Raw genomic sequence first — 8,885 nt, 5'->3', positions numbered from 1 at the left:
ACTACTGAGCCTGTGCGTCTGGAGCCTGTGCTCCGCAACAAGAGAGGCCGCAATAGTGAGAGGCCCGCGCACCGCGATGAAGAGTGGCCCCCGCTTGCCGCAACTAGAGGAAGCCCTCGCACAGAAACGAAGACCCAACACAGCCAAAAATAAATAAAATTAATTAATTAATAAAAAAATAAAAAAATAAAAAATAAATTTAAGAAAACCTCATCAACCATGAAATTACAAACCAGATAATAATAATAACAAAATACTATCTTGACATTTTATTACTGTTTCTTAAACAACTCTTCTGTCAAAGAGAAGATAATATTAAAATTATGACATATTTCAAAATAATTATAATGATATAATAAATATCAAATGATATGGGTTATAGCTAAAGAAGTGTTAGAAGAAAAATCATAGCCTTAAAACATATTTATAAACAGTATAGGATAAAAATAAATATAATAATCATCCAACTTAGAATATTTCAAATAAAGAAACATAATAAAACTAAGAAAACAAGGTGAAGGCATTAACACCAATAATTAATAAATGAAGAACAGAAAATATAACATATCTAATAATTTTTCTTAAAAATACTTTGCTTAACCTGATCAAAAAGTGAGCAAACACAAATGCATAAAATCAGTAATGGGGAGAAAACCACAAATGAAGAGGAAATTAATGGAGTCATAAAGGGACTAATTTATAAACTTCATATATATAAGCTTTAAAGTAGATAATTTTCTAGGAAAAAATAATTACCAAAACTGACTTTATACCTTATTCCATGGGAAAATATAGCTGTCAAAGAGCAATACCATCTCCAACACACCCCCTCATGCCAGGACTAAAAGTTGCAAGGAAGATTTCTACCAATTATTTAAAGAGCAATTAATGGCAAAGTCATTTCCAGAACACAGAAAAAGAAGTGATACATTTTCAATTTTTTTATAAAACTAACATAACATTAATATCAAGACCACACACACACACACACACACACACACACACACACACGAACAACTACAAGGAAATTTCACCTGTGAATGTCAATGTAAAAGTCTTACATAAAATACAAACAGAATCCAACAGAACATTAAAAAATTAACATAGGGTCCCTTTGGCAGCATGTATACTAAAATGGGAAACATACAGAGATTAGCATGGTCACTGCACAAGGATGACATGGAAATTCATGAAGCATTCCATATTTTTCTTTTACAAGAGAACTCCCATAAGTGTATCAGCAAATCCCTCAACAGAAACCTTGCAGGCCAGGGGAAAGTGTGATGATGCCTTCAAAGTGCTGAAAGAAAATGACTGCCAACTAAGAATACTTTACCAGAAAAGCTGTTTTTCAGAAATGAAGGACAGATAAAGACTTTCTCAGACAAACAAAATATGAGGGAATTCAACACTGGACCCGCCTGACAAGAAATGCTAAAAGGAGTTGTTCAAGCTGAAATGAAAGACACTAATTGGTAACATGAAAACATATGAAAATATAAAACACACTGTTAAAAGTAAGTATATAGACAAATTAAGAATATTCTAATACTCTAATATGGTGGTGTGTTAATCACTTAACTCTAGCCTAAAGGTTAAAGGAAAGAGTATTAAAAATAAATATAGCTACCATAATTTGTTAATGGATATGTAATATAAAAAGATGTAAATTGTAACATTAAAAACATAAAAAAGGGAGAGAGAAGAGTAAAAGAGAAGAGTTTTTGTATGCAATCGATGTTAAGCTATTGTCAGCTTAAAATAAACATATCTATAAGATTTTTTATGTAAGGTAAACCATAAAGCAAAAACCTATAGTAGTTACACACAAGATAAAGAGAGGAGAATCAAAGCATACCAGTGAGGAAAATCATCAGTTCACAAAGAAAGACATGAAGGGAGGAAAAATGAGAGAAAGGAATTAGAAAACAGCCAGAGAACAACTACTAAAATGGCATTAGTAAGTCCTTATCTATCAGTAATGACTTTAAATGTAAATGGATTAAACTCTTCAATCAAAAGGCATAGAATGACTGAATGGATATATGACAAGCATCATATCAACAGTGAAAGGTGGAAAGCTTTTTCTCTAAGATCAGGAACAAGAGAAGGGTGCCCACTATCCCTACTCCTATTCAACATAGTACCAGAAGTCCTAGCCAAAACAATTATGTAAGAAAAAGAAATGAAAGACATCCAAATCAGAAAGGAAGAATGAAAGTGTCTGTTTGCAGTTGAAGTGATCTTATACATAGAAAATGCTAAAGATTCCTCAAAAAATGTTTTAGATTCAGTAAAGTTACAGAATACAAAATCAATGTACAAAAATCAGCATCATTTCTACACACCAACAATGAACTATCTGAAAAAGAAATAAAGAAAACCATTCACTTACAATAGCATCAAAAATAAGAAAATACTTAGGAGTAAATTTAACCAAGAAGGTGAAAGATCTACATATCAAAAACTATAAAACACTGATGAAAGAAATTAAAGAAATCACAAATAAATGGAAAGATATTCCATGATCATGGATCAGAAGAGTTAATATTGTTAAAATGTCCATATTACCTACACCAAAGCCATCTATAGAGTCAATAATCCCTATGAAAATTCCAATGGCATTTTTCACAGATATAGAAAAAACAATACTACAATTTACATAAAACCACAACAGACACTGAATAGCCAAAACAATCTTGAGAAAGAACAAAGCTAAAGGCAAAACATTGACAGGGGAATGGATAAAGAAAATATGTATACATTATATATATATGTATACATATAATACATAAATTAATTTAAAATATATAAAATATATTTGTACATGTATATGTGATATAAATATTATATATATAATAAGTTTATATACACACACAATGAAATATTATTCAACCATAAAACAAAAGGAAATCCTGCCCTTTTGACCTGGATAACCTTGAGGGCACTATGTTACATGAAATAAGTCAGACAGAGAAAGACAAATACTGTATAATATCACTTTTATATAGAATCTAAAAAAGCCACACTCATAGGAACAGAAAGTAGATTGGTCAATTCCCGGGGCTAGGGGCAGGGAAAATGAGGAGATGTTGGTCAAAGGGTACAAATTTCCAGTTATAAGAGGAATAAGTTCTGGGGATTTAATGTACAACACTGTGACTGTAGTTAACAATGCCATACTATATACTTGAAAATTGCTGAGACAGTAAATCTTAAATGTTCTTACCATAAAAACAACAAAAACATGGTAATTATGTGAGGTGAAAGTTGTGTTAACTAACCTTATTGTGGTATTCATTTTGCAATATATTTGTGTATCAAATCATCACATTGTACACCTTAAGCTTAAACAATGTTATGTGTCAATTATAGCTCAATAAAGCTGGGGGAAAAAGATTAATACACCATAATCCACGACCTGGGATTGATACACTCAAAAGGAATATCACAAAACATCACGACAGATGCTAACAATATATTTGATAATGTTTAAAATATATTCTTTTTAAAAATTTAATAAAAAAAGGAATAGAAGAATACCTTGTTAACATTATAAACATGCATATCTGACAAAATAAAGATCATATTTACTGGTGCAGCTCTACCAGTATTCTCCTTAAGGTTCAGGGAGAAGAAATTTTTGCCCACTATTATTTAACATCTTTCTAGGTAAAATATGGAAGAATACATAATGGGTTGTTAACATGGGTTATTTAGGGTGGAGAGATGCTGTGGAATAGGGGAGAAAAAAGGGGGAAAAAGGCAAACAGAAAAAAAAAATTTTTAAATCTACAAGGAGCATGCATATGATTATATTTATGTAAACATGTATCAGCATATCTATGTGTGTGTATATATATATATATATATATATATATATATATATACACACACACACACACAATCAAGTTAAACTATCCTCAAAAAATAATAATAATAACCACAGAAACTGCTATCATGTTTTCTAGCAATGCTTCTCAAACTGTCCTGGTGAAAGGCCAATCTTTTATTTTCACTTTATCATGGTTAGATAATTTTAAACAATACAATAAAAATGAATTGCTAAAAGAGTGTCACAACAACAATGGATGTCACAAACATGTCAAATTGCTCTAAAAGTTTCTAAATGTTTGCTTTTAATTTTTAATCTTATCTTACTAGAGACCAGTATCAGTCTATGGGCTGTTTTACACAAAGGAAGACCCAAAACATCCTCTTCTCCTGGACAGAAAGATTCAATTTCAAAATGAAGCTAATTCTCTTTAAACGAATCTATATATATTATTAAATCACCTTAAAAGTTCCCAAGAGTTTTTGGAGCTATATTGATTCCAAATTCACATGAAAAAATAAACCAACTGATTTTGTCAAAAATAACTCTGGAAATGAAGACCAATGATGAGGGATTAGACCTACCAGCTATGAACATATTTTAGATCTACAATAATTGAAATAGAACAATAATGGTACATGAATAGACACACAGATCAATGGAATTATAATAGAAAGTCCAAATATAGATGCAAACATTTTTAGAAATTTAATTTAGATAAAGTTGGCCCTTCAAATAAGGGGCTATATTAAAGACTGGATTATTAAAAATTAATGTTGGGACAATATGGAAGAAAATAGACTTGGATTTGTATATCAATTATTATAGAAATTATATCTTTATACAAAATATTTTCATTTAAAATATTAATCCATAAATTCTCTAGAATAAAACATAGGGTTTTTAAAAGTAATCTCAGTGAGAAAGGCCTTTCTATGTAAAATACATAAACTAAGAGGTGATTTAAGAAAAGGGTGGTAAGTTTACCTACACTTTAAAAAATTTGCATAGTAATACAAACACCTTAAATAAAATTAGAAAGTAAACTGCAAACTGGGAAAAAATTGTAACTCATATCACAAAAGTTTCAATTATTTATATGTAAATAATATCTACAAATCAATATAAAACATAATAACAATGCAAAAAGTAGTCAAATGCTATTAACAGTTCACAGAAAATGATAAATGAATAAATCTTAAACATATGAAAAAATGCTCATCTTTACCCTTAAAAAGAGAAGTGTAAATTAAAATAATAATGAATTACCATTTTGATCTTTGGCAAAAATCAAAAAGTTCAGTAAGGCATTGTGTTGAAAAGAGCATGGGAAAAACAGTACTCTTCTTAACTGTTAATGGAAATATATAGCATTATATAGATAACTTGTCAATATTTATTAAAAATTTCAAGATTTACATACTCTTTAAATCAGTACTTTGATGCTTAGGAATATCCTGTAGATAGAATCCCACATGGTAAAAATGATATTGTATAAATGATATTTATTGAAATATTTTTATCATGAAAATGTTTGGAAAAAAATAAAATCCCTTAGACAGTGAATTAATTAATTTAATGAGGGCACATCCATGCAATGGAATATTATATGTCTAATAAAAAGAATGAGGCATTTCTCTCTATATATATCCATATGAAATAATCTCAAAAATATATTGTTCAATGTTAAAGCAAGGTGAGGTAAAATATGTAGATAATGCTAACATTTATGTCTCACAATGTGTACACACATAGGTAATACATATTTGCATATATGTAAGATGTATCTTGACAGATTACATAAAAATAGCATCAGGGGAGTGAAACAGTGTGGCCTAGCAAAAGAGGTGGAAGAGAGACTTAACTGTAGACCCTTTTACCACTTTTGGATTTTTGCACCATATTTATGAATTAACAATTTAAAAAACCAATTTATTAAAACACATAAAACATAAAATATATAAAGTACAAGTAATAATACTATAAGTAAGCTTTGTACATAATATAAATTAAGTGATATTCTCTCTGAAGGTGGCAGTTTCCTCATCTGTATAATAATTTTGATCCCTGTGGACCTTTCCAACTATAAAAGTTCATGTCTATGTTATGGAATGTTCTTGAGAACGACACACGTATATTATATTTTTGGATAACAACATGTATTATGCTGAGGGAGTTAGTTATGAAATAATTAGCTTCTTGTTGTATTTTGTAAATGTCAATCAAAGCAGTCAAATGCAATAAAAGCTCAAGTGAGTTAAAATTAAAATCAAAATTGCAGTCTTGAACTTGGTACTGTTCGCCCAGAATTTTTAGCTGACCTGTAATTATTTGGGTTTTAAGAGAAACAAATCTTATCAGATATCTGAATTAAAAGGATTTATTTGGACGTGACCAGAATACAAGTTACCAATATTATGTATCTGTTGGAGAATAAATGAATGAATGAATGGGTGAGTCACAAATAAATGTACCTTATTATTAGGAAAGGCAAGGTAATTAGTTGAATCAAAGAACAGAGTTAAGGGGCCGTTCAGGATCAAGATTCTGAATGAACAGAGCTCCATCCGGCCTCCCTACAGGCCCCTGGGGATCAACCTCAAGTCTTTTCCAACCCTTGAAATTCTTTTAATGGTTTCTGTTTGTTGTTAGGATAAAGTCCAAATTTCTTCACATGGCATTCAGTGCTCTTGTGACATTACTAATGCTTACTCTGGAGACTCATCTCACATTACTCTCCTTCTTCCAATCCATACTTTAGCCATTTTAAACTTTCACTTCCTTGAATGTACCACGTTCTCACTTCCTCCTGAATCTTTGAACTTATTTTTTCCTGTGCTGACCCTCAACCCACTTCATTTCTCCTCTGGCTTATATTATATTTTGGTTTCAGTGTTAACGTCAATTCACCCATGAAACCATTCCTGACTGTTCAAAGTCTCCTTTTCCTGTGTCCTCATCCATAGCATTACATATACCTCTTATCCTAACGTCACAATTTAATATAATTACCTGTATAATCATCTTTTGTCTCCACCAGTCTAAGATCTATGAGTATGTGTCTCATTTATTACCCTTTCTCCAAAATCTAACAGAACTGTCTGTCACTATACTATTTCAAACTGCTACCCCTAACACACACACACACACACACACACAAAATAACCCACTTTTTTGCCTCATTTTTCTCCATAGTTTTTGTTTTTTTCTTTTAACTTATTGTATTTTAACTTCTTCATTTTATCATCTGTCTTCTCCCACTGTTATGAAAACTCCATAGGGCAGGGATTTTTCTCCATTTTGCTCGTTGTTCTCTCCCCAGAGACTAGTACAATGTCTGGCACATAATAGACACCCAATAAACTTCCTTAAATGAACAAATAACTGAATGAATGATGATAGATGCTCAAGAAAACAACTGTGTTTTGTATGAATGCATCATGCCAACAGGCAAGATTGAGAAGTGGTCTATACTTAAGATGAGTTAGTTTGGATCCTCAAGGCTAACAAATACCATATTCCCACTTAATCAATAACTAGACCCTCCTGGAGAGCTAAAAGATGGTTCTACTCCATATCTTCACCTGATTCCACTTTAAGGTTAAAGCTTTGGTCTTTTTCCTTTTGAACCCCCAGCTGCACCAGCACAGTGCTTTGCATATACTACACAAGATACTCAGTAAATACATGCGGAAAAAAGTAGATGGAATCACCAATACACTTTTGGTATTGTTATAATTTTAGGAGCTACTGAAATAGAATGATTGCCTATAAGACAGTTGGGTGGGGAGAAGGTAATTCTAAACTTTGGCCCTGGCTGAAGGGTTCTTTGAGGGCAGCTCATGTCCTCATAATTCCCACACAAACACTGGAGAGGCTTAATGATAACATAAGTCTGATTTTGACTGTATACAGTTAGGGATACCTATAAGCAAACATCTCACTGAAGGTTACAAATCATGTTGAAATCCAAGGCTGTTCCCATTGACTAGTGAAAGAATTAGGGAAGAGGAGAAATTGATTCTGAGCTACCACACCAGGCACAGTCAAGACTCTTGTTTGATGCTTTAACCAGTTTTTACTGGACACTGAAAAGAGAGCATTCATCACTAGAACCCAGGTTTGGAGTGTCTTCTTAGCAGTGGGCAGAAAAGAGTTATTCTTCTCACACATCCTATCACCTCATTATAGTCAGCTGGAATCTATCTCATTCCAAAGTTCCAGATGCCTTCCCTCTGAGAAGCAGAAGGGAAGTTGGAATTTTACAGGAATTTTAACCTGTAAGTTACTAATTACAGGTCAAAATTTGCTTTAACCACATTTAAAACAGAATATCCTTCTCTTACTCCTTTCCCCTATTGATACAGGCAGTCCCAACTGAGAAAGAGTTAAGACAATATATTTCCTTGAGACATCTCTATTTCCTGCCACCTCTATTTCAGAAGTCAATGGATTTCATAAGAACGTTGCCCAGAGTTAGCCAGTAGCACTTTCAATAAATGCTTGATACACTTATTTTGGAAGGAAAAGTTTGGAAAGAATTTGAACTGAATTGCCCAGAATAAAGGGATTCACAGAGTCTACTGACTTCTAAAGAAAACACTGCATGTTATGTATCATATCCAAGGGGTGTTGAACTAAAAATGATGAGACATTTGCCTGAGTCTTATTCTTGATAGTTTAAATTTTTCAATCTATGGAGAGTTCTTACCAGTAATTATTCAAAACCAGCTGCCATAGGAGCCACTGTGACCCTATTCCCACCCTTGCAGGGAACACTGTGGTTCTCTGTTGAATCTGGATATTTGCTTCTAAAGAATGCAACACCAGTACTGCTCGATGCCTAGTCATGGAACTAGCACTTTCTGTCAACTTCTCCACAGTTCCTAAGATGTGAAAATTGAAATAATTGACATCACGATACCAGACCAAAGAACTCCAGAACTGAATAAACAGCACATTTGTGTACCCCGAAGTACAATCACATTACTGAAATATGATGATAAAAACAAAAAAGCATTTTTTACAAGTACAGATATGATATATAATT

At 32.0% G+C, this 8,885-nt stretch overlaps 1 pseudogene; it reads left to right on the top strand.

Moving 5' to 3' along the window:
• Positions 1-1,108: 1,108 nt before the first annotated feature.
• LOC137772778 (U6 spliceosomal RNA) lies at positions 1,109-1,209 on the top strand (annotated as a pseudogene).
• The last annotated feature ends 7,676 nt before the right edge of the window (positions 1,210-8,885 follow it).

This window comes from Eschrichtius robustus, chromosome 11 (genome assembly GCF_028021215.1).
Source record: "Eschrichtius robustus isolate mEscRob2 chromosome 11, mEscRob2.pri, whole genome shotgun sequence".
Taxonomy (NCBI): domain Eukaryota; kingdom Metazoa; phylum Chordata; class Mammalia; order Artiodactyla; family Eschrichtiidae; genus Eschrichtius; species Eschrichtius robustus.
This window is presented reverse-complemented; position numbering and strand designations above follow the sequence as displayed.